At 41.0% G+C, this 26,689-nt stretch overlaps 1 protein-coding gene across 7 annotated transcripts in view; it reads left to right on the top strand.

The window, feature by feature from the left end:
• The first annotated feature begins 3,224 nt into the window (after positions 1 to 3,224).
• Positions 3,225 to 26,689, top strand: part of LOC144953594 (uncharacterized) — a 194,153-nt gene continuing 170,688 nt past the window's right edge. For 5 of the 7 annotated variants that reach the window (XM_078884205.1, XM_078884199.1, XM_078884216.1 and 2 more), the window contains exon 1: positions 8,984 to 9,373. The gene's annotated coding sequence lies outside the window, so the exon portion shown is untranslated. Of the gene's footprint in view, positions 3,319 to 8,983; positions 9,374 to 9,419; positions 9,440 to 26,689 lie in introns of those variants that run through there. The other 2 variants (XM_078884172.1, XM_078884181.1) reach the window with 2 other exon arrangements.

Genomic DNA, 26,689 nt, shown 5'->3' with positions numbered 1-26,689 from the left:
TCTGTCTGGCTTCATTATTTTTAAACAGAGGTTTTTGAAATGTAAGTCCACACAGTTATTTATCCAACGCTTTATAAACTCAATATGACAAATAATTGTGTAGCCATACAACTACAGGCATTCCTCGATTTACGAATACAATGCGTTTCTGAACAATGCTGCGTAGATCAAACATTCGTAAATCAAAACAATAATTCCCGTTATTTTAAAGGAAAAAATTAAGGCAAAGTTCTCATAACGCAAGATAATCTGTAATTTTTATTTTCCCTTTACAATAATGCAACCATAACCATAAATTACGATGATAATAATAATACTTTACTGTAATAATGAAACTCACCTGATTCCTATGGTCACCTTAGTGTGTCGAGATGAGTGACTGGGGAGGAGAAGTGGCAAGTTGTTGGCCATCTTCTACTGGGGCTGGCCAGGATTCTTGGCTGGGTGATGGAGTTTGTGGCGTAGATGATGATGGTTCAGGTTCGGAGGCAGGGTTTCCAGGAGCTACTGGTGTTGAGGGAACATTCAACGCCTACCAAAGCGTTTTCCTTTCTCACGCCTTTTTATGATATCCGGATTCGTTAGATGGCTTTCCTAGACTTCTTTACTGGAGTAATAGCTGGTGATGTTGATTCATGCTTGCTACTCATATTGAAGGGTGCTTGAAATACATGGCAAATTACACAACAAATGCAGACCCATGGGGGCACACGCTAACAACGAACTGGGAAGAAGAGAACTGGTGATGTGGGCACGCTGAGGGTGAACAGTGCGTAGTACACCGATGCAGTACGTCGACTAAAGGGCTGTCCATAAATGACGTCACGCACCTAGGGGGATCAGACATTTGTGACGATGTGTGACGAGGGGGGGGGGGGTTTGAGAAATGTGACGTCACATCAAAATGCGCAACTTTAAATAAATATAGACAACACGTTCTACTTAATTAAATAGACTTTTGATAAACGTTTTCTCCTACAACATCAGAGTGCAGCGGCACATTAAATACGCACTACAATGACAATAGCTTAAAGCGATTTGAAGCATGTTTTATTTTGGGGGGGGGGGCAGAGTTTTGTGACGTCATAATTGAGGGGGGGTCTGACTTTTTGTGACGCCGTATGACGACGGCGGGGGGGGGGGTCAAAAATCGTCCAAAATAGCGTGACGTCATTTATGGACGGCCCCTAAGTCTACGGCTCGCAATAAAAGTTTCGTAAAACGAAAATTCGTAAATCGGAAGTTCGTAAATCGAGAAATTCCTTAAAATGTTCTCATCGGAATTAAAATCAACGTTTCAGAGTATTTGTTCCCTATCCCCTTTATTCTTCAACTGATTATGTAAAACATAATGGGACCTCCCTTGCCAGCATCAAAATATAAGAATAGGGTTTACCCTTTCTGGCAATAAAACAGGTTTTAAGATATGAAAACACCAAATTGAAACCTTTTTCAAGGAATCATGTTCGCATAAACCACATGTATTATTGCCTATTCCTTTTTCATCATTATAAACTTGCTTTATTTTTAAGGCAGTGGCATTGATGATTTGTTTTTGTGATTGTGCACCACTGTCAACGCAAGAAAAAAATTATCGTTCAATATAACGCTGACTGACCATTCAGAAAGCAAAATTATTTTACAGGCGTTGTATCGGTCAGTTGAAATGCCACAGTGGAACGAGGACACAACTGCAGGGGGCAATATATGAACGGTTAAAGTGTCGCACAATAGTTGGCTCGTGCTGCACTGGTTTTCAAGTGCTATGTTGGTCTGCCAATGTGTCATTTTCATTCATCAAATTTGTGTTTTATCACGTGAAAGAGGGCCAACTTGATTGATTAATTTGTTCGCCATTGTTTATGTTTGCAATTCTTTTGGGTGTGTGCAATTTTCATACTGCATTTGTCAAATAGCATTTCGTTTTTAGTTCCATTAACTTAACAATTATGGATCTTAAAAATATTTGTTAATTTCACACTCATTGCAGTTTTCGTGTCGGCTGCTGTAATCGGTTCCTTCTGATTTAGTCAGAGCGGCTCACAGTGCATTCAACCAATATTCTGCTCACCTAAAACAGCACCAAGTCACATCTACCATTCATGGCTACCCATCGAACAATGACGGTCACCGCATCGCGCGCTTTCAGATGCCCTTTTGCATCCGTCTGAAACTCTCATTTGGGAAGCCACTGGAGGCTTTGCACTTTTAAATTGAGATCGAAAACTAATTGATTTAGAACTGCTTTGTGTGTTTAGTTTGTGTCCTTCCCCCGCACCTCCGATTTGCACGGCTGGCTACGTACGGTGCAAAAGAAGTTCAACGTACATACATGGAAAGTCACCTGCATACACAATTTTCATTCTGGCCCTACATTGGAAAGGTTTAATAAATCACACATTGCAAAGACAGTCCTCTACTGTAAGTAGGCCAACATCAACATTATGAAATATTGTGTGTGAGAATAAAGGGAGTTGGAATTGGGTACATAGCCTTGTTAAGCTGTAGTCAATGCTTCTGAAGGCTATTTCATTGTTAGGGGTGATAAATGTATTGCTGGCTTGGTCGAAAACTTTAACACTTGACCACCTAGTTCCTTAAATAATAATTATCATCAAGCTCAAGCCAGACACCCAGAAACATCCGGAGTAGATTAAATAGGGAAAGAGATCGATGAACCTATAGCTATCCCATGAACATTATACACAGCGATAGTGGAGGAAATGCTTTTAAAAAGCCTGCAGTGCGTATGCCCCAACACTTACGCAGCATTAACATTTAACAAATCGATGGTGACACGGCATTGCTACCGCAATGCATCGTCGCTGCCCATACCGTTCTGTATCCATTTAGCATGCATATGACCTTGCCCAAAACATGACACAATTACAGATATCGATGTTGTTGGCCAGGAACATATTTTTGTTACTACACATGTACTTACTACTTCTTCTTAGCAATATATATATGTGTATTGAAATCATATATCCAAGCTCATTCCTATTCACAACCCAATTCGCGCGTAGCTGAGGTTCAGCTATTCAACGACACCTCCTCCCCAATGGGGGACATGGTCACCAAAAGAACAAGACCTGGCCACGACATCATCATCAGCAGCAGCAGAGGGGGGGTTGGGGGATGATGACGATGATGAGGATGACGGCCGCGTGAGTGACAGCGCTGCACGAGGGATCGTCCGTGAGCTCATTGCTCACGGCCGGGCAGCAGGGCGCTGTGCAAGGGGGAGTGGTGGAAAAGCAAAAAATCGATCCGTCCGCATCCACCCCCAAACCCACAGCAACATTACCCCGTCTAGCAGTGAGTAACGTGAATTACTTCCCTCTGCTGCGTCGTGGCGAAGCTGCTGTCATTGCTTGGTGCTCATCTCGGGATGCAACTTAACACCCTTGACGTTTGTTCGGTAACCTTTAATTCGTCTTTAAGGATGCGTTTTTGTGCGTGCGATTAGTTTGTTGTCCGTTCCGATTAGCGCGGTTGATTACGTACGGTACGAAAGAAGTTTAACAAACCTGCATACAGACTGTTTTATAGATGTGTGTGTAACAAGACAAAGATCCATTCTAGATTTGAAGCTTTTGTGACTGCAAGGATTCATATACTCTTTGGTGTTTTCGGTAAAGTCACGTAGGTAAGACAATCAATAAAATAAATGAAAACAACTAAATTAAATCCGAAACGTCGTGATTTAATTTAGTTGTTTTCATTTATTTTATTGATTGTTTTACCTACGTGACTTGACCGAAAAAAACTAAGAGTAAGACAAAGATCACCTGTACAGCCTCGACAGACTGTTGGGGCAAGTGCTGTTCGCGAGTAGCATCGTCTATGAAGGCCGTCACTGTGGCACACGAGGGGTGGGTGGCCAGGCACCACGCGGGGCCGCCTTTGTCTCCCCAGTGTCGATGTTTACGCGTAGCACGAGATACTCATTTGAAGCTGAGTCGACCTAGGGGAAGCCCAGGATCGGTTCAGATAATCGTCGCCGCTGTTGTAATAAGCTTCTAAGTGGGTGGTGCTCAATATCCGTTGGTAGCCCTGGACCAGTGGTGGACATTCCACATTCATGTGGTCTTTGAAATTGAGGCAGGCAGCATTTGGTGGCTTGTTTATGCTTGCAAATAGAGGACTCTGACTACACTGACTACACATACACACACACATGTGTGTGTGTATGTGTAGTAGTACACACACACACGTGTATGTGTAGTAGTACACACACACGTGTGTATGTGTAGTAGTACACACACACACTCGGCACTGGTACACACACATTCGTGTGTGTGTACCAGTGCCGGATTATCCTCGTAGCAACAGCAACTACACATGGTACTTTCAAGGGCCCCGCGCCAAATGCTTTCAAGCTATCAATTCCGGTTCAGTGATTCTGCACTTGCTCTATTACTACAGTACTATACTGCCTTTAACTTTTATGAACGACTGCGTGTTTAAGGTTATCGATTTGTCTTATTATCTGGCTGTATAGCAAATTTAAAAAATGCAATTACTTTACTGTGCAAGTAAAAAAAAATGTGTTTTAATATTTATGTGTTTTTTTTAATTTAGGGCCCCTTTATAACACGTGCTACAGGCCCCGCACTAGCTCAATGCGGCACTGGTGTGTACAAGTCAAATGAAGTGCCTCTCGTGCCTACATGAGCACTTGGCGGTGCTCATCTCTGCTGCTCACAATGAGCCAGTGGTTGGGAATCTCACGTTCTATTACTGCAGCTTCTCTCTCTCCTGCACGGGGTGTTCATCTCACACACAGGACGGCACTGTGCTCACGACGGAAGGTGGACCAGAGGGCAAATAGACCCCGTTCAGTGCAGTATTTGGTTTGAGGACCAATAATAACTCTTCTCATGTACCAAGTGAGATATCAAGTCATCGGACCCTGTGGCGATTACATAAACACCACTGCTGCTACAACTCTCCCGATTCCATTATTATACTCTAGATGAAAATTAGGTTTGCGTGTGTATGTATATATAGAGTGCACTTATAAAGGTGTATGTGTGTGTGTGTGTACATCGAGTACACTTATAAAGGTGCATGTGTGTGTGTACATCGAGTACACGTATAAAGGTGCATGTGTGTGTGTACATAGAGTTCACTTATAAAGGTGAATGTGTGTGTGTATATAGAGTACACTTATAAATGTGCATGTGTGTGTACATAGAGTACACTTATAAAGGTGTATGTGTGTGTATAGAGAACACTTATAAAGGTGCATGTGTGTGTGTATATAGAGTACACTTATAAAGGTGCATGTGTGTGTACATCGAGTACACTTATACAGGTGCGTGTGTGCCTTAGCTGTACTCCAAATCAACCTCGCATTTCCCCTGCAGGATTCTGTAATGCTCAAAGGACGTAGCCTAACATTCAAACGACATTACAGTACCGCAGTGTTTGGCTTGCAAGTGAGTTAGATGAGTAACTTCAGAACTTGAGCTGTAGAGAAGCCCGGTTGACAATGTACAGTGTTGGAACATTGTCAGGGTGTTATCTGAACAACGTGTACCCTCCACGTTTGTGTCAGCCACGCACTTTTATTGCACTTGCCGTGTTGTCTGTTTATTATAGCTGACTGTGTATCTCTGCATGGAGCTGCACATTCGGTGGGTCGGGCGCCTCAGTGGCGAGATGTTAACTACTTCGCAAGGTATGCAAGATATCGTGGGTTCGATCCCGACCCTGACGCCTGCTGCTGTATATTTGGAGTTTGCGTGTCTCTCTCCCCGTGGTCGTGTGGATTTTTCTCCGGGTCCTCCGGTTTTTCCCTCCACATTTAGAAACATGCTTGTAGAGTATTTGGCTGCTATACATTTCCACATGATAAGCTATGTTCGTTGAGCTATCATTTGTGGCCAGATCGCTTCTAAAAAAGAGCTATACAGCTCAGTCGGCCTTACCTGGTAAACTAAAACATTTTTCGTTGTTTTTAGTTAAAGTAACATCCAATGTATATTGACACCTGCAAAGTAATTTTCATTGTAAGAGGCAGTTGAGGAAGACCATCTTTAAAAAAAATGTTATATATATAAAGTGTAATTTTTCTGTTGATATTGTTGAAGGTATATTATTTATCTTTGTGAGTGGCACATGGTGGAAAACGATGGATAGATAATGGATGGTGAGACATTGGTGAAGCCAGGAGGTGAAGTCACCAACATCGGTGTGACCCTCATCCCAAGTATATTTGACCTCGGAAGAAACCTAAGGCGACGCTATTACAGCAAGTGGCAAGTTGACAATTGCAACGCCATGAGTGCCACTGGCTGAGGAAATGTGTACACGTTATGAGACCTGAAGCCACATGCCATTGCAGGAAATCAGTTATTCCACCGGTACCGAGGAATGGGAAATCATCTCACCATATCTCACTAAACCCGCCTTTCGTAACACCACCAGGACCTACCGTGGACTCCGTACAGAACCAACGAACACTGGCTCAGCACATTTTAAGAATCAACTGATCATAGCAACCTTCTGAAAATAGAATAATCAATGACGGGATGCAGTCCAACTTGGAGTCATGTTGTTTGTGCATCATTCAACAGGTTTTATTTGCTCTGGAGTTAGGTGCAATTTAGGCTAAACTGTGGTATGTATATACAGTACTGTGTCAGCAAGTGTTATTCAACTGGGAGTCTTTGTCAGTCTTTACACAGCTTGAATGGCTTGTTTCTGCAGGCTGTATAGGTCAGCACATTTTTAAGAGCTATGTAAGTTATTGAAATCAAATTGACCATTAGAATGTGCTGCGTGGCTGAGTACTATCAACATATGGATGGATACAGCCAAATTATGAGTAGGAGAGTGCATAGATGCACTGCAGTGTATGAGAAGGTAACTGCGGCATGTGTGCCAAGCAGACTCTTCACCTCTTAGAAAGTTAAACAGTATTAAGTATAGAAGTATGCAAATTAAATCGTATATATAAAAAGCTAATATTGTAACAGAAAAAAACCAATGTTTCAAAAATGTAATTTTTTAGAAACTATTGTGTCGGTGTAGGATGTCTTTTGGAGACGTCTTTTTCAATAACAAAACGTGTGTTTGAGCAGTTAGTGCCGTTTGCACAAGGACAGACTTTTCTAGTAGTTCTAAATTGGCTATGGGAAATATGCTAAGGGGCCATCCATTTAGTTATTTTAGTAGGTACGCAAAAATATGTCAAAACTTGACCCCTCCCCCCTCCCTGTACGCACGCGGACTTTTTACACCCCCCCCTCACTTGCGTACTTACGCCTGATCCCACCCCTCCCGAATCCTCTAGAACTGCCGCTATTTAAGCCACGCAGAAACGATCACGGATGAATAATATTAACGTGTTTAAGCAACAGATAGTCCATCGCCGGACTATCTAACTCATTTGAAGGCCAATGTAGACACATTATTATCGAGGCTTTACCCCCCTCCCCCGTTTCCTATGCGTACGCACATTGTAGCAGACCCCCCCATACGTACGCATTTAGGTTAAACCTCCTCCCCCCTCCATGCGTACGTACTAAATGGATGGCCCCTAAGTTGTATTTAGAATGTTATACAGTACTGGTATGTCCTGTAACTCTCTTCTGTAAATTCTGTCATGAGCTTCTTTGTTCATATTGCAGAGGATGGTCCACTTCGGTAATAGAGGTGGTTTGATTCAACCCACCAGCAATTTGATTATTTTCTGTGATTTATTGTAACATTGTGGTGGATGGTTGTACATACCTCCATTGGCTGCTGGGTTAATATTAACCCATTACAATATGCGAACGGGAAAAAACACGTGTATTCTTACACACGTTATTCAACACACGTATCATGAACTCAATAGTCAATATGAATTGATTGATCTCTACTGCTCTGTAGAAATCCTGTTGTGCTGCAATTACTAAGCAGGTGTGTGTGTGTGGGTGAGGATGGAAACTGCAGCACGATAGGTGTTAGTCAGTTCAACACTTTCACGACCGATATAAAGCCCGTTAATTACAATTCCAACCAGCCACAATTCTGGCTTATGCTTGATGAGGCTGGTTGTAATTACCAGCAAAACGTTGTACTCGAATTGTAAAAGTGGGTTTACTCTCCAACATGCCGGTGTGCTGAACTAGAGTCTAATTGATACGTTCTGTTTACTTGACAAACCTTACTAATTGGCTGTGTCGGGTGGTGGCGGGTTTAATCGACACATTTATATTTTTATGCGATCTAACCGAAAAAAAACTCTTCAGCAGCACGAGAGGTGTTATCTTGATTTGAAGCTTTCGTGACTACAGGAATCCAAACTCTTTGGTTCTTTCGGTAAAGTCACGTAGGTAGAAAACCGTGTTGTGATTGTCTCACCTGATGTCGGTCGCTTGTGTTGCGATCGAAACGTCGTGATCTATTATTTTTTCTACCGAGGTGACTTTACCGAAAGAACCAAAGAGTATATGTGTTATCTTGTTTAACGATGATCTCGGATGTACCAATTTTTTATATTAAATACAATTCGTTTTTTGATAAATAATCTAAAAAACAGTATTTATTTTCTTGCAACACGGCGTAAAATGGACGAGGAGCTGAGCACAGGAGCCAATGTGGGAAGAGGGACAATCAGGTTCAGAACAGGCATGGTTGAGAGTTGGTGAATCACATCAAGGTCAGAGGCATAGGTGGCACAGCAGAGTGGTCAGTCGGGGGACACCAGCCGCCACCCCTACCTGGCAGACCAAGCGAGTGAACAAGAGACTGTGAGCCACAGTGGAAGTCCCTGTGGACAGGATGTAGGAAAAATGTACTTAATTCTGACACGTAATTATAACAGATAAAATAACTTATAGCAACCAGAAAAAATGATAGACACAGGAGCATACAATAAATCAGTTATAAACAGAATTGCTCAGTGGGGAGACAACGTTGCCAAGTGGGTGGGTTTTAAAAGTGCTGTATAATCAGAGGCTGGGATTCAAAACAGCATACTGAGTGTGTTCAACATATTTTAGTCCCAGACTGCTCCAGACAGCAGCGCTATGCAGACTTCCTAAAACCCCAGGGGATGATTGTTGGGCTTCTACACTCTACAGAGGCAATCACAGTGGTTGTACATCACAGATATCAGTTCGGCACAGAGAAGGCAATCCCAAGCAACAGCTCAATCGTGTTGGGTTGAAACGACCAAAGTTTGAGACTGGCAAGTTCTACTTCTTCTTTCGTTCCCAGAAGTCTATAACGCATGTATGTGTCGTCACGGTTATCATCAGCCATGATCAGTCATCTGCGGAATGAAGCCACCCCTCACAATCCCGTGATGCAACAGTCTAGTTCCTGCAAATGATCTCATGTCATCACTCCATCTCCTTGGTGGACGTGCTCTCAGGTACCACTTCGCCGTCAGTTTTGACCTTCGAGCGATGTGTCCAAGCTCATTGAATTTCTCTAACTTGTGAGTGTTCTCTTACATGCATATGTTCTCTCAGCCATCTTTCTGTCTCTCGATGTCGTTCCACTATGATCCTCTCCATGATATGTAAACTTTTAAAAAAATTGTTATCCATGTTCTTTGTCAATGTTCATGTCTTTTGTCGATGTCATAGCAGGTCATATACAGTACACCGATTGCAGACTTTATTCGTGAGGTCCATTGGTATGGTGCTTTCATTACTAGCTTCAGTTTTCTACAACAAACTCAAACCTGCTCTTTATTGTATGACTTAAATCCCAGTTCATCTTCAATGTCTGGCCTAGGGATGCATTTTATACTTGTGTCACTCCAACACACTTCTATATTATTATTATCTGTTTTGCTGATAAAAAATCTTGAGCACCACTATTCAGCCTTCGTTATAATTTTTTTATTTATAATTTCCATCACTGATTGGATTTGGTTTAACACGTAGGCTTTCGCGACCAATATCATCCATAATACAGTTTTTTTTGGGGTGAGATCGTGTAAATATATAATTGTGTCGTTAAACCTGCCACCACCCGACACAGCAAGTTAGTAAGGTTTGTCACGTAAACAGAACATGCCAATTTGTTTCTAGTACAGCACACTGGTGTGTTAGAGAGCCAAGCCACAACATTCATAATCTGAGTACGACGTTTCGCCAGTAATTACAACTAGCTTCATCAGGCGACAGCCAGATTGGTGGAGAAGTCCACCTGTTTCATTCCTTAACTAGAAGCGTAGATGTGATGACAACACTTATGCGCTCTTCTTGCGCGAGATTGGATTTGCATAGTTAAAACTTTTTCCAAAAGTATTATGTTATTTGAATTGTCATGTCAAATCAAATATGAAAGGTTATTTGAATTTCACTTGTCCGTTGACACTCCAGTGCTACTGTCCCTGGTATATCACAGGATAACTTAATCCTGTCGTGTTTCACATTGTGTTGGGAACTGCTCTCAAATCTAAACCCTATAAAAAAGATTTATATTACTTTCATAAGAATATGCTGTGTGATTCTGATTTTCTAAATTTGTGTTTGAGCAACACTGCCAATGAAGTCCATTAAATGTTTGTTCCATTCAATGCAGTAGAAGAATGTAGAACTTGCATCTGGATATTTTAAAGATTGGTGCACTCCTGCCCTTAGCTCCACCTCCAGTGACCCCAGCCCCAGTGACCTCAGCCCCAGTGACCCCAGCCCCAGTGACCCCGGCCCCAGTGACCCCAGCCCCACTGACCCCGGCTGTAGCTCCGCTTCGGCTCAAAAGCACAACGTAGAAAATTGTGAAACTCTGCTCCAGTTCCTGGGACTCCGTGCCGGAGCTTGGCCAACCTGAGTCTGTTGTGATGTAAACCACATGAACGCAAATACATGAAGAGCACTTCCTTTAGGCGAGTGGTTCTAAAACTGTTTTGGTCCGCGGACCACTCAGCCGATGCAAACGTTTCTGTGGGCCACCCAGCCCCCCCCCACCCCTGGTGTCAAAACGCATTCACTTCTCTCTCCATACCATGAATACAAAATGATTCATATTATGGGAACATTCTTATTTTTATGAAGCGAAAAGGCTTTTTTTAGGGGTGACATTTAAATCTTAGGGTTAGGGTAGTTTAATCAGGGTAGTTACCTCACTTACATTTTTAATTAAATAGCATTAGTATGATATGAATTAATGTCCGAAACAAAACGTATAAACATTGTCATGATTGTCCGGATCAACCTGCGTTTGCATCACAGCCCCGTGGACCACCTGGAGGACCATCCCGGGCCACGGGAGGTCTGCGGACCGCACTCTGAGAACCACTGCTTTCGGATATATATACTGTCGTACATTCATGAATGGCATTGCATTTTCTAGCGTGCGTATGTATGTTGAGTAATGCTTGCCATACATTTTCTGCGTTAATAGCTGTCCAGGTGACACACATGTTGCTGCTAGGCTTTGTCGGATCTGGCAGTCTATCAGGAGTATACTAAATTATTAAATGCCTTGCTTCAGTTTCAGAGTAATCGCTCATGTGGCCCACTGCTGTTAAATATTTAACGTCACCTAATGAGGCCACTACATTGAAATTACGAAAATGTAATTTATAAAACAAATACGTTATATATTTCAGCCATGTACTCTGCAGGGTTTACTACAGTGCTTGAATGCCATTCTCAAAGTCAATGTGATTGTCTGCCCAAATGAGCATTGAGGCGATGCTTATCTGTTACAGTCCTGAGCCAATGGTGGAAATTCCACATTTATATAGCAGGGGTGAGTTTACCAATAGGGGGCAACCACTGTTGACTTCCCCGCAAAGTGGAACTGTATTCATTTTCAATGACTCAAGAGTACCACATTTCTAAATGCAATGCTTTAAAAAAACATCTTTGGTATTCCATTTGGTGTTTACAACTGCTTTTATACACATCATCAAAGGACTTTATTGTTTTTTCTCTGCACAGGCCTATATCATTTTGGTGGTAGACCTTTGTTTTTTTTTTGGTAAATAGGAATGGTATTCCAACTAAAATAAAAAAAATGGAAACAAATCACACGATTACAATAACATGTGATGATCATTGTAGCAGAATTGAAGATAATAGTATTTTTCCCAATTATATTTCAATCATCGTCCTTGCTTCATATGATAGGGAGAATTAAGAATCAATGATTTTAGAACAGTGCCTTCCCCGTGTATTAGAGAATAGCCATGGAAGGAGATATCACGTAACTACTCCTTACAACTCTTAATACTAGACGTTTTACATGCCCTGCTTCACTCCAATGTTCATCACATTACAGTCAAACCAATATTTTACATTCTAAGAGGTTGAATTTTTTTTGCCAAATGTGATCAATCAGATGTATCATAACACTTTTGTTGTATGCACTCATCAACTTGCTCAACTAGAGAACCAAGTTTAATCACGGACAGCTGTCAGATTCAAACCGAGGTGTTAAGTGCAGCTCACTCAGTGCTCTGCCTTCTGCCACCAGTGGCACGATATTTTTTGTTAGACAAGTACTGTACAGTATAATGCTTATGAAAGCATCAGAAACATTTCGTGTCATTTTCACGTGGAAATCACATCGTGAGCATTCTTTTAAGTCAAACTAGTGATGTCAACATGGGCCGGCAGGGTGACATGGTGGTAATACTTTGTGTCTCACATAAGGAAAGTCTGGGTTCGATTCCTGACATAGTCGCCTTTGTGTGGAGTTTGCAAGTTCTCCCCCTAATTTGCATGGGGTATTGGCCAAACATCCAAAATGCAAAATTACTCAATTGCAATGACACGCCACAGCATCGCTCCCTGTTGCAAAAACGTGGCAGAAACCTGCTGAAGATGAGTCCTGAGACTCAGTGAGGATTTTCTGAGGTAAAGAAGCGTAATAACAATCATACATAAAATAATACTCGTGTTAAATCTCTAAAACGGAGCAGGTTAATTGATCGTAAAAAAAATTATATGTAGGTTGCAATTCCAAACATGTACATTGTAAATACAAGGCAACTTTCAAACTGCTTTTTGTGTTTAGTTTGTTGTCCTATCCCCACAAACCTCTGATTAGTACGGTGCGAAAGAAGTTCAACATACATGCATACAAAAGTGTAATATAATTGAAAATAACTTTTTTTAAATTAGTAAGGCTCTATCACTGGCGAACGTTTTGCGTGCAGAATGTTAACGTTGCAAAATGTGGGACAAAGAATATAATTATCTGCATAGTCAAACAATCACATGCATGCATGCTTGTGGATATGTAAACATTACACAGAGAATAAACTGGATAATCACACACCATAATTTCATCATTAATATTTTTTATAAATATATATATATGATCGGCTCTTGGACACATACGCTTTATTATTTTGTGAAAGTGACTTTTTATCTTGGAACTGGACATTTTGCTTTTGTTCCCTGCACAGATTTTGCACGCATAAAAAAAGTTGCAATATTCGTCGTGGCGAGAATGACTAAACCCATCCCGCAGCCCCGTGTTCGATCTGCCAATGTGTCAACAAAGAGGCCAGTCTCGATCCAGCACGTTAGAGGCTTCTTTTGTGAAATGGGATTAGAGAAGGATAAACTGGTGAATGTGCAAAAACATTTGCTCGTGAAAGTCACATCTGCCTTGCCTATTAATTTAAGTACATTACAGCAGTGCAGTATATGTTTAGGAAAACGTGTCCATATTTGTTCAACATACAGTGTCTTATCGACAAATACATACAGTACTGTACTGCAATTACAGTACATACATATTACTTCTTGTAAAAACAAGTACATTGCAGTTAAGTGTTACATGCCAGCTTGTGGTTAAATTGAAACTGGAGTATAAGTCTGTTTATTCTGGTATATCGTATGCGTTGGTTGATTTCTAAGAGATAAAAATACGCACAAATGGGTGTTGGGTGGTGCTCATCTTCATTGACAGTCCTGAGCCCTTGGTTAAATGTCACATTCCCATTCCAGGGACCAGTCTCTCCACCTTATATGGTTGATTGACTTTTACACAAACCGGGAACTCATTGTTTCTACCATGGAGGGATGATAGGTTGAGTTAGCGTCTGACCAGGTTTTCAATTTTAAAACAATTCAGTTGTGGGTTTAGGCGGTCTGTCAGATTGAGTGCATAATGTCTCTTCTATTTGAAACATCGTTACCCATCCGCAGCAGTTTGTCTGCAGCGGATGGGTAACGTACCCCAATGTTCCATTTGGAAGGACAGAGGACATCTGTCATTAAAAACATTTCCTTACAAGGACTCAACAGACTCTGATTGTGTTCTAAATAGAGTTCATTGTCTGATGTTGGCTTCATGAGGTTATTTTGGAAGATATCTGCCAACTTGCTATGGCTATGTTAAACAATGGGACTCATTTGAAATGTAATTTAGATGGTCATTACAGACGTATGTCTGCATTCTGTCAGCTGCTTTAACAGCACAATTTGTGGCCTAAAATATGCTTTACAACATCTCTATATTTTTGTGATTGTAATGTATCATCAATATCATCGTCATCATCAAACAACTACTACCAAATAATCCTGAATGCCAGCAATCACATCAGCTCTAGAAAGTTCTTCAGGAATGAACCACGTGAGTTCTTGAGTGAAAAGCCTGCCTGGGAATGCCAGGTGTTTTTCAGGCTTGGGCCGTGTGGAATTTCATGCCAACAATTTCTGTAAATGATGGGATACCTATCACCACAATGCCTCCAGCCCTGTCTAAGCCACAGCATTGTACATGCAATGCGGTATTCACATGACATGCGTGCAAGTCATGACGGGAGTCGCGTGATCTGCTGTTTGTGTCTTGTCAAATCTCGAGGTATCCAGGAGATGGCAGGACAGCAATGGATTGCATCTAACTGTGTGCATGAATTTTTTCCAGTTACTTCAATTTCCACTCACAAGTGAGACACTTGTGCATGGGATTGGCCAAATATTTCGATGCAGAACCCTCTTGAAAAAGAGTCATGAGACTCAGTCAGGCTTCTGCTGGCTAAAAGGTCATTATCATTGTCATCATCAGTTTTTGGAGAGTAATGTGTTGAACTTCTTTTGCACCATACTTAACCAACCATGCTAATCGGAGGTAATGTGTAACTGTAGTTAGATTACCAGAGGCAGGTTCCTGTACTGTTCTTTTTCAATGTGTACCGGTAATCACATTACAGTTAGGTATGTATTATATCCTAGCTGTATGATTATGATAATTTTTTAAATCCAAGAATGATGCCAAAACACAAGGGGAAATTAGCATATCATTAGCCTTTATATATTATGGAATAATCTAATAAGGGTGTTACCTCCCAGATTAAATTACCCTCATGTATGTTAACATATAATATGTTACTTTGAGAGAAAGCAATCACAAGGTGATTTAGCTAACATATTAAGTTGCTTTAAACATACTCAATCATAACACAGCCTGAAAAGGACCGTTGCAACGCCAATCGTGTGACTTCTTCCGACGGCATTCACAACAAAATACTGCGAAGGGAAAACGTTACTAGACTTTAATACCTCAAACAAATTGAAATCGGAGACTTATTAACCTTCGCAAGTATCCTTCAGGAAGCTGCGCGTGGGGAGAGAGCTGTACTCTTTGTTTTTTTCGGTAAAGTCACGTAGGTAAAAATGTTTAATTAATAAAATCACGACGTTTCGGGGAGGGTGGGGCTGGGTGGGGGGCGGGAGGGGTGGGGCTGGGTGGGGCTGGTCACCCCGTGGTGCCCTTATAAAACTCAACGTTTAACCTACTCACGCCGGCTTGTGCCCGCCCTCACAGTCGGGCATATTTGCGGAATACACCACGCCGCCGTTGACCCTGGCCATTGACCGAGCAACCCAACGTTCCTTGGAATGGAGACGAGGATTTCGTTATTCATACAATGAAAAGTTTACGTGCATTGCATTCAAAACGACACATCTCACCAAATTTACGTTTAAAATTTTTCCTTGTTCTTTATAATACAATCTGTTGAATCGATGAGTGGTGAGGAACGATTGAGGTGAGAGAGGCAGTGCATAAAAATAAGCACTTCAAACTATAATCTAAAACTACAAACGTTTTATTTTACCAGGTAAGGCCCATTGAGCTATATAGCTTTTTTCCAGAAGCGACCTGGCCACAAATGAGAGCTCAACGAAGTGGCTTATCATGTGGAAATGTATTGCAGCCAAATACTCTATGCGAATGTTTCTAAATGTGGAGGGGGAAACCGGAGGACCCAGAGGGAAATCTATGCGACCACGGGAAGAGAGAGACACGCAAACTCCAAATATACAGCAGGCGTCGGGGTCAGGATCAAACCCACAATCTCCTGTATACTAGGCAAGGCAGTTAACATCTCGCCACCATTGCACCCATTTTTCACTTATATGGCTTTAATTCAGGCAAGAAAATCATAATGAATGTGTTTCATTACTAACAGGATATATATTTAAAACTCGATACACATTTATGCCAAGTGTGGTAATACATATTATGAGCAGCACGTACAAATGGTGTGTTACTGGACTGTTTAATAAACTACGAGGTTAAGCTTCTCAAATATATTTGAGAATATAATGGGATAAAATGAAACCAATAACTTGGACAGTAATGCGGGTACACTTGTGCATATCCACATTAGTTTGACTCAGTTAATTAGGATGGTAGAATGCATTTTCACTCTGGAGAATTAGGGGGCATCCCTGTCCTGGATCACAACCAGCATGGCTGAATTGATGGAAGTGTAGACACGACTTATAAATACGTAATGTGGCACTGTCTGCTCGATAATTGAAACGCTACAGGTCGTTGAATTGCCATTGTTGCCTCTGAGTCGCTTTATATGGAACACACTTAAGGAGAGTGGTGTGGCGGCCCCTGTTTCTAATGCAGCGTAATGTGCGTGTATTTTAACTGATTATTCAGCTCTGATAACAGTGAAACCTAATATCTCCTACTCAGAAAATAGGTTTAAATTGCGTTGTATGCAAGCAAGCAAGGTTTGGGCTCTTAAGAAATAACTTGTGTGAGTCAACAGCTTGGCCTTATTGCCACTTGTCGAACACATCCCCGGATATTCCTGGCATGGACTGGGAGATGTGCTCACTGAGCTCAGAGAATAGCAGACAATTCATAAGCAAGGCCTGCTCATGTGAAGACTCATTACTGTTGGTGTGGTGATATGAGAGGTATGTCAATGACCGGGTATATTATGCAGATACTATTTTTGATCACTTTAGAAGCACTAGTCTGCAAGATAATGGGTAACAGCATTAATTTAGCATGCAATTCCTTTGCTTTAACATACAGTAGGTATTAGGAAGATTACTGGTTATCATTGATGTGATCGATAATTACTTGGCCATAATGCTGATAATTGACTAACATATGTGCTTGTAACACATTTTCTCAGTGGTCATGGACCTTCTGAAAACATTGCAATTTACAAATATTTATAGAAAATGTTGTGGAACATCAGAATTGACTATAACCTTATACTTCATAGACGCTTTTTGCCCAGCGCATGCACTGCTGCTATATTCTGCACCCATACTCATCTTGCTCATGTACATCAGGTTTATGGCTCATGTACATACTCTGACCTAATACGGCTACTGTTTCCCTCTCACCCACCCCAATACTCCAAAATACCCATTGCTTTGAAGCCAGTTCCAGATCAATGTCCAGATAGCCTTGCAAAGACTCGCTCCTGCCTTACGTTTCTCCCTTATCTCACTGTACTCCCACAGGCAACCTTTGCTCAGTGGTTGTTGGAATTTTCCCTTTTGCTGCCCATGTTGTCTGGATGTCCCTCCCCATGACCCACCTGTGCTTGTTCAAGTCCATGCTCAAGACCTTTCTCTTCCCATATGTCCAAAACTTACTTTTCTCCAAAACACTTTTCTCCAAAAGAAATACTGTATATATGTATAGACTCACTTCTCCACTATAATGCACATGCCTCACTGTTTGTTGTAGTATCATGAGACGTGGTTGCCTTTAGCCACTCGACATATCCATAATAAAATTGTATTGTGAGTAGTGTATGTATATCAGGAACACATGGTTCATGGAACAAACACAAATCAGACATTTGCCAAATTCTAAAATTATCCACAAGCTACTCAATTGTGATTACACATTAAAATCATCACCCCCTACCGGCAAACTAATGCCTGTTTGCAGACCAGGTGCTGTGTCATCTTGTACTCACAGTGACAGCTGCTGCTGGGGGTGCCCTTACAATTATTTGAGATGAGATGTGATGTAAAGTGTTCAGGGAAACCCTTGCATATAGGGCTCTATATATTAAACAAAACATAAATTACATTATTACATGGACAATTAGAAAAAGTAAATTGGCTGGGGCAGACAGGATGACGCCAGATGGATGGCAATGGTCATGGAATGAATGGTAGCCAAAGGTGGGAACGTGTCCATGAGGACAGCCACCGTAGAGAGAGCGATGAGACGAGATCACGTGCAGGAGTGAGATGGATGGTTATCAGCACTGGACCAACAGCGAAGAGACGATGGCTGCTGGCGAGGGTGTAGATCGGGCGTGTTACGAGCAGCGTGGCCGCTATTGACTCTGCGTGACTTGTCTTTGGTAGTAGATTTGCGAGTGAGATAAACATGTGAGGCGTCCGTTAATTTAACAATAGTAGTTCGCTCTTTGCTATGTTTGTACCTGGAATGGAACATTCTAGAAACAAGTTGAAGGTGCCCCAATGGGTTCTCCCTTATCTCCAGTTGCAGCCAATGTTTTCATGGAAAATTTGAGACAGATGCCATCCAGGCATCCACTCTATGTCCGTCTTTGTAGAAGAGGTACGTAGATGGCACGTTCGCCATCTGGCCACATGGCCGACCAGCTCTGAACCAATTCCTCAACCACATAAATTCCATACACCCAGCCATCAAATTCACAATGGAGGTGGAAAAGGATGGCAAGTTACCATTCTTGGATGTTTTAATTGAAAAGAGACCAGATGGGTCAAAGGGACACTGTCTACAGGAAAGCCACCTATACGGATGCCTACCTAAAACCTGACTCCCACCACCATCCATCCCAGAAGAATTCCCTCATCAAAACTCGACACCATAGAGCTCAATGTATTTCCGACAGTCATCACCTAGCCAGTGAACTGGAACACGTGTACACCAAGCTCTCAAGATGAATGGATATTCAGACTACACAATCCGTAAAGCTATCACCCCAACCGTTGGGAAAGAACCATCTGAGGACCCAATCAAAACCATCACCTTGCCATACATAGCAGGGGTCACTAAAAAGATTTCCAAAATCATGAGCAAACACAAAATCTCGCGTTAATTTAACACAGTAAAAAAAAATGTGTGATCTGATCCCATCTGTGAAGGATGTGATCCCTGACATGCAGTACCCCGGCGTCTACAAACTAAGTGGTGTCAGCGGCAGTAGTTACATTGGGGAAACTAAGCGACATGTCTCGGACCGTGTTAGTGAACATAAGGCAGATCTGAAACACGGTAGGACCAATACATCGGCCGTGGCTGATCATGGTTTTAATGCGGTGGGCTCACGCGAAATTTATTACTCTAAGACGAAGGTAGATGAGTACAAACTGAGCAATCATTGGAAGGACGTTATTAACCAGTTTAAGTCATAACTGGCTGTGATGTTTCCATCCTACCTTCCGATGTTAATAGTTATTTTCGACTCTCTGGTTTTACATTAACAGGTAAAATGTCTTTACATTAACAGGTTAAATGTCTCACTAACACAGCCACCGTTGCTCGTTTTCCTCGATGTGGCGGTAGCTCTGCGATCTTACACTAACAAGCTAATCTCTCACATTAACATCACGAGCCCCGCCCACTTCGCTTTTGACCCTTGGGCTACACCGATTTCAAACCTTTAAAACATACTGCCTCAGCAGCATTCCTGCTATTTTTTCTCTCCTGATGACGATTGCTTGTATTGCGATCGAAACGTCGTTTTTTGTTATTTTTTTGTTATTTTCTTTGGACCTATCTACGTGACTTTACCGAAAGACCCAAGAAAAATGAGTAACTAATCTACAAGAATGGTAATAATTAAGACAATACAAAAAATAAGGCTCACAGTTCACTATTTAAACAAATAGAGAAAGCTGTGCGTTTCTAATCCATAGTCTTCAGTTTACAAGCAGCTTATAACAGCCACAGTATAGTTTTTACCCTTCAATTAATAATGTGGGTTAAGCCATGAATATAACTGTTAAATAACGCTTTCTCTAGACTGCTTATACAGCATGCCCTCCTTATCCACACAAATATAACCTGGCCGTGGTGCACCTACAGTGGAGTGTTTTCTGCTCCTCAGCTACGAAGCCTCATCATCCACGCCAGCGGTAAGACAAATTCTGGAATAACCACTCCAAGTGAGCAAACGTGAGCATCAGAGTTGGGAAAACAACTTAGCTGGCTGTTTTTACTCATTGTTAAATTTACAATGCGCTTAGAGAAAGACAGAATAGTGTTTTTCTGTTTCTCCTCTCCATGTCTCTCACCGCGTATTTAATCCGAAAACTACTAAACACCTCTGCAGTAGAATACATTTTTATTGATTTTCATAATTTTTCAAAATATAATTTGTGCATGTGTGGTCAATATATGTAGCGAAGAGTGAAATTGTTGTAAACGTGTGTTTCAAATAATGCCTTTTGCTATAACTTGCAATTATTTTGTTTGTGTGCAACGTTATTGCAACAGAAGTCACGTATAATATGTTAACATTGCAAACTTTTTACGTATATTTTTGTCTTCGGCTGGAATTTTGGGTGTTTATGCGAAAAACGGGCCTGGCATTTACGATTTTACCCACAAAGTCTTTATAAAAAAAATGGCAATGAAATTTCCTTGCTGCCCAAGCACTGGCTGGGAAAAGTAAACACGATATGTGCAGCAGCAGCAATGGCATTTCAAGCGATTGCATAGGTTATGCTCTGTTTACAGTTGCACTGTGGTGTTAAGATTCAGACAACACACAAAACATTAGCCCATGCCATTTAACAACGGAGCTGTGCAAATTATTTGCCAAATCTAAAACTCAATGCCTGTCAACCTTCTCGTCGTGGATTCAGTACAGTGAACGTCATTAATGTCATCTAGATTTCAAGCTTTCGTGACTGCAGGAATCCATACTCTTTGGTTCTTTCGGTAAAGTCACGTAGGTATAAAATAAAATAAATCACGACGTTTCGGGCGCAACACAAGCGTCCGTCATCAGGAGGGAAAGCATGGTCCTGCTGCTGAGGCAGACTGTTTTAAAATGTTTGAAATGGGTGTAGCTCAAGGGTAATAAAGAAGTGGCCGGGGCTAGTGAATGTTAATGTGAGAAATTAGCATGTAACTGTACGATAGGAGAGTCATTAATGTATTTAAGCATAAATAGTAGCATACAGACTCTTGCTCACTTGACTTTGTTAATAAACTTTACCAACCTGCAAGAACAGAACGTTCCATGCAGTGCAGTATAGAGCGTTCATTTAATGAATGCAGACTTACATTGTATAATTGGCAAGTTCCACAAACGATAAAAGTGAATTAATAGTGTCACCAAGTTGTCCTGATTTTGTTCTGCTCACATGCATCAGATTGTCCTGTCAACTTTGCTGTGGCATTAATATATTCTCAGTCAACATGTTACTTTCCCCAAGGTGTGCAAACCATCATCGAACCAATTTGGTGAGAGCTTAATTGCGCTTGCGAATGGACTTTGCAAAGATGCTTAATATGTTTGGTTTTCAAATGGTGAGGAAAATGATCCCAAATACCCAACATATGCAAACATACAGGTATTAATATTGCAACAAAATAACTGAAACAACAATATTCATATCCATCAGCCTACGGGGGCTTCTGGGCCAATATTTTTCAGCAACTTTTTCTTAAGTCGGCAAACTTTGGCTCTGTTTCAACTTTCAATATCTCATCGGTAGTGTGGCCTGTTAAATAAATGCTACTCGTTTGGCGAAACACAGTGAGGCCCTTTCAGTGCATTATAGAAAATGTTTACAACATGTACTTCGGTGGAGGGAGTGTAATTCAACGATTAAGTAATAAAACACATGAGTGTCTGCTTCAGCACATAAATGTAAAGTAACATCCATCATCCCATGGGGCTTTTGGACCAATTTTTTGCAACAACAAGTGTGAGCTCGTGTGGCTGATGACACTAAGTCATAACTGGTTCAGAGTTCGCCTGCTTATACAAATACTTCTGGAAAGAGAAAAAACAGTCCACAAAGCCTGCTAGCCGATGGACTGAAATCTTATTTTATATTTACATGGTGAAACAGACTCCTGTTCATCATTGTTATTTTATTACGCACGATCCACCACTAAGTGCATATGTCTTTCATTATTTATGTTTCAAAACAAAACAAAATATCACCCTTGTAATATGGAATTTGTTTAAAGGAGAAATTGAGTGATTTATCAATCGAAATTGTCTTGCTGTATTTTACATGCGTTGTGTTTAGCACCATGCTGTCCCAAAACACTCATCGTTGTATAAACACAGACGCCTGCTATAAAGTTGGTCGAGCGATGAGCATGGCAGAGCCAACATGCCTCCAAGGCTCACTGTAAACTGTGACATCTATCCTGATCCAATGCTGTGCACGGGAATAAAGGTCAGTATCTAGGACCACAGCACAGTTTTCAGCATTCTATAGGGGTACCATATGAGGTATAGTGGCCACCTAATGTAAGGTATGTCAAGTAATACTATCAATATCTACATATATAAAATAAATACATTTGAGACATTTTCTATCTATTTCTGGATGAAGGTCTCTCCACGCCACGTAAGTCATGTTTTTGTTTGTTTGTTATACCTCACGCTGGCCTGTGTGGGTTGGAAATGGGAGAGCGTGACATCCCTTGCAAATCATTTTACCTCTCACCTGGAATTGAACTCAGTTCATGGCAAGAAAAAAAAAGTATTATAATGCAAACTACGAAAATGTCAACAATGCATTTTAATATAGAGAAACTCCTCTTATTAGCGGTGATGTGGTGTGCCCTATTGGTGGATTCTGTCATCTACATTTTTGGATAAATGCAGATAAAAAGGATTAATTTTCCACCACTTCTGGATCTTTCCTCTTATCTCTCAAAAGACTCTGGTAATATGATGTAGCACTTCTAAAAGTCCACTAAAGTGTGGATCTTATCTGCAGATGAACCTGGATAATAGGATGAGTTTAACACGTAAGCTTTCGCGACCAATATCATCCATCGTCAAGGTTTTTGGGTAAGATCGTGATCTAACCCAAACACCTCTATTATGGATAATAAAATGAATTCGCAGCACTCCCAGGTGACTCGTCTTATCCAGGGATGGATGTAGATGAAGTTTTTGCTGCTTGTATGTGATTCCTATTTTCTGTCCAAAGACTTGGATTAAAATGATGAATTTAGCACTTCTGGGTGACTCATTCATAGATAAATGCAGTTAATAGGATGACTCTGCTGCCATTTCTGGGTGACTAATATTATGCAAGGTTAAAGGTAGATAACAGAAATAATTAATCCACACATAAAAGTTCTTCCAACATATTGATTTTAGCGAAAATAATGAGTAGCAACCCACGTTGGATTTTCAATACATTTCTTAAGGTTAATATGCTTTTGTAAAACTGAGCTGAAATACAATGTTCCTTATTGGCAGCGAGTGGTTAAGAGCAAGGCGATGTGGACTGGCAAGAGCCTGTTGGCAGGAGCAAACTGATATGGTTTGTGTAGGCAAATGAGAATGACTAGAATTTCAGTCAACTGTGACCCACATACTGTGCATGACCCTTTGCCTATTTTGAGCATTGTTCCTCAGAATCAATTTGACACTTGAGAGGATGGTGTGGCTACCACAAACTACAAATATAATCCAAAAAAAACATCCAAGGGTTAATGTTGATGTGGGTGGCTCAGAGCACTGTCTTAAAAAAAAAAATCTACTTGCTGAATGAACGGTTGCCTGATGTGCCTAATACAGTATGGGGAATGAATGGAACATTCTGAGGCACACACAAAGTTGTGCAAAAATATGTTCTAACATCTCAGATTTTGTTCAAGAATGCAAAAGTGCAGAAGTGCTCGTTTTCTCTGTGGCGAGATGTGAACTACCTCGCCCGGTATACAGGAGGTCGTGGGCTCGATCCCGGCCCTGACGCCTGCTGCATATTTGGAGTTTGCAGTTTTCCCCATGGTCGCCTGGATTTTTCTCCCAAGTCCTCCGGGTTACTCCACATTTATAAAAATGTGATTAGAGTATTTGGCTGCTATACATTTACACGTGATAAGCCACTTCATTGAGCTATCATTTTGTGGCCAGGTCGCTTTTGAAAAAGAGCTACATAGCTCAGTGGGCTTTAGCAGGTAAAATAAAGAATAATTTATAGTTTACCTATATCTCTCCGAATTTTTGTAAAGTAGAAAATGTTTTCTGCTATTTAACTTTTGATTACATTAGGGGGATACGGTTTAGATCATTCCCTAGACTGACTGTGTATGGCTTGGAGTGTTGCAAATGAAGAACAATTTGTTGATGTTATTTGATGTCTAGAATCGCTATCTCAAGTCTAGCAGCAGCCTGTCGAAGGCCAAATAAAACAGCTTACCTTCCGAGGAGAGATACATTGCATTGCTTATCACTAAATGTTACATGGTGCCTCTATCTCTGGCCTCTCGGAGCCTCGATAACAAGAAGCTAGACAGCTTCCACACAGCATTACATAACTAATGATGATGTTGATGCTCGCACAACACACAATGGGTAACTAAAACAGTTGTCAGTGTTTCAATCTTAATTTGGGAGCTTTCGTGACTGCAGGAATTATTCTTTGGTTCTTTTCGGTTAAGTCACGTCTAAAAATAAAATAATAAATCAAAATAAAACAACACATTACGACGTTTCGATTGCAACACAAGCAATCATCATCAAGCATAAAAGAAATAGCAACAAAAATCTAACTAGAAAACTATAGACCGACATACAAGCAGACAGACATCACAACGGCACACATAGAGAGGAGTATACAGGCACACGAAAATTAAATAACCTAGTAAAATATTGTCAGTGTTTATTTCATGTTCAAATAAGCAAAAACCCCTATACCCATGAAAGTCTCACTGAGCTTCAAGACTATTTCTCAGGAGGATTCTACAATCGGTATGTTCAATTCATGAGTGGCATGTGGGAGGAAAGCAGAGTCATCATCATCAGCCATGTTCAATCCACTGTAACAATCCACTTAGCACCAGCACACAAGCTGATTTCATAGCTCCATCTCCTTGTTAGATGTGCTCTCTGACATGTCCATTCCTAGGCTGCCACTCCACTATTATTCTTGAGTATCGGCCATCATCACTTTTAGCGCAGTGTCCTCTCCAAGCCCGCTTACTTTTAATAATATGAATTATATTATTATTAACCTGAGTACAGTATGTTCTCTAATCCACGTGTCCCTCTGTCTCTCAATGCAATTTAAAGCATGGATTTCTCCATGCTTCTTTGCACTTTTCAATTCATGTGATATATTTTTTTCTCGTAAATAATCACGTTTCTGAACCATTTGTCACAGCAGGTACACAAATGCCATTTATCCAGAGAGCCCCCCAAGTAAGATAAATCTCGGGGTGTTCCACAGATGAGAATCAATCCACAGATGGGCTCCAACCCACGAAATACAAGCGTGGAATAAAACACATACAGTATATGAAAGGTAGTGAGTGTTTTGCTGGATTCCTCAATAACTTTATGGTGTGTTTGTTGGAACAGAGACATTCCACAGTGAGTGCTAATTGCCTCACTGCACTTAGCATTGTCCGTCATTTCTATTTATCCCCCCACACCCACCTTCCCGCTGGGCTCTGGCGTTTTCAGCCACTGGGCCAGATTTCATATCCGTCAAATTGATGATGTTGGCTGCTTTTTTTGTGACACAGAAGGCATGCTCACTTTGCGGTTTTTATTTGTGTTTCCCATGCCTACTCATGCTTACGTTGATTATTTTCGTTGAGCATTTTAAATCCAGTAGCGCTGCATTTGAACAGCATTATGTTTGATGTTTTTTTTATAGCGTAAATCGAAATTGCAATCGTCCTGCATTTAAAACGGACAGTTATTCAACAAGGTTGAGGTTATCAGTGGTGGTGTGTTATATATGTGTCAATGTTTAACTTTGTTCGCACCTTACGTAGGCAGCCGTACTAATCGGAGGTGTCATTTTGTTAGCATGGTTCTGGTTCCAGAGACTCGAAAAATAATGAAGATGAATTCCCATTGATTGGGAATTTATGTGCAGAGTACATGGGGCTTTACGTTGTGGAAGACCGTAGATAGTACGCGTGGACACGGTTCATGTCTGCAGCAATTTCATGATTCGTCACAATTGAAGGTCCTGTGATTCTTATGAGGAAACGATACTTTTTTTAAATGCTGTGCTGAATGGTAGCGCCTCTAGTGGGTGTATTAGATTAGTTATGAGCTTAATGTTGATGAATCGATTCCTAATTACACATCAAATTGAGGTAAGTACAACTGTAATATAGTTCTGCTGTTAACATTACATCACATTACATACATCACGCTCATATGTGTTTTTAATACTTGCCAACACATCAGGCACTGTTGCCAGGAATACATACGATCATATTATGTTACTTTTCTAAGTTTGACATTACGAGCATTCATAACATGTCGTGTATGCCATAT

The sequence above is a fragment of the Lampetra fluviatilis genome, chromosome 3 (genome assembly GCF_964198595.1).
Source record: "Lampetra fluviatilis chromosome 3, kcLamFluv1.1, whole genome shotgun sequence".
NCBI lineage: Eukaryota > Metazoa > Chordata > Hyperoartia > Petromyzontiformes > Petromyzontidae > Lampetra > Lampetra fluviatilis.
The sequence above is the reverse complement of the archived record's forward strand: the minus strand, read 5'-3'. Positions and strand labels throughout refer to the sequence as shown.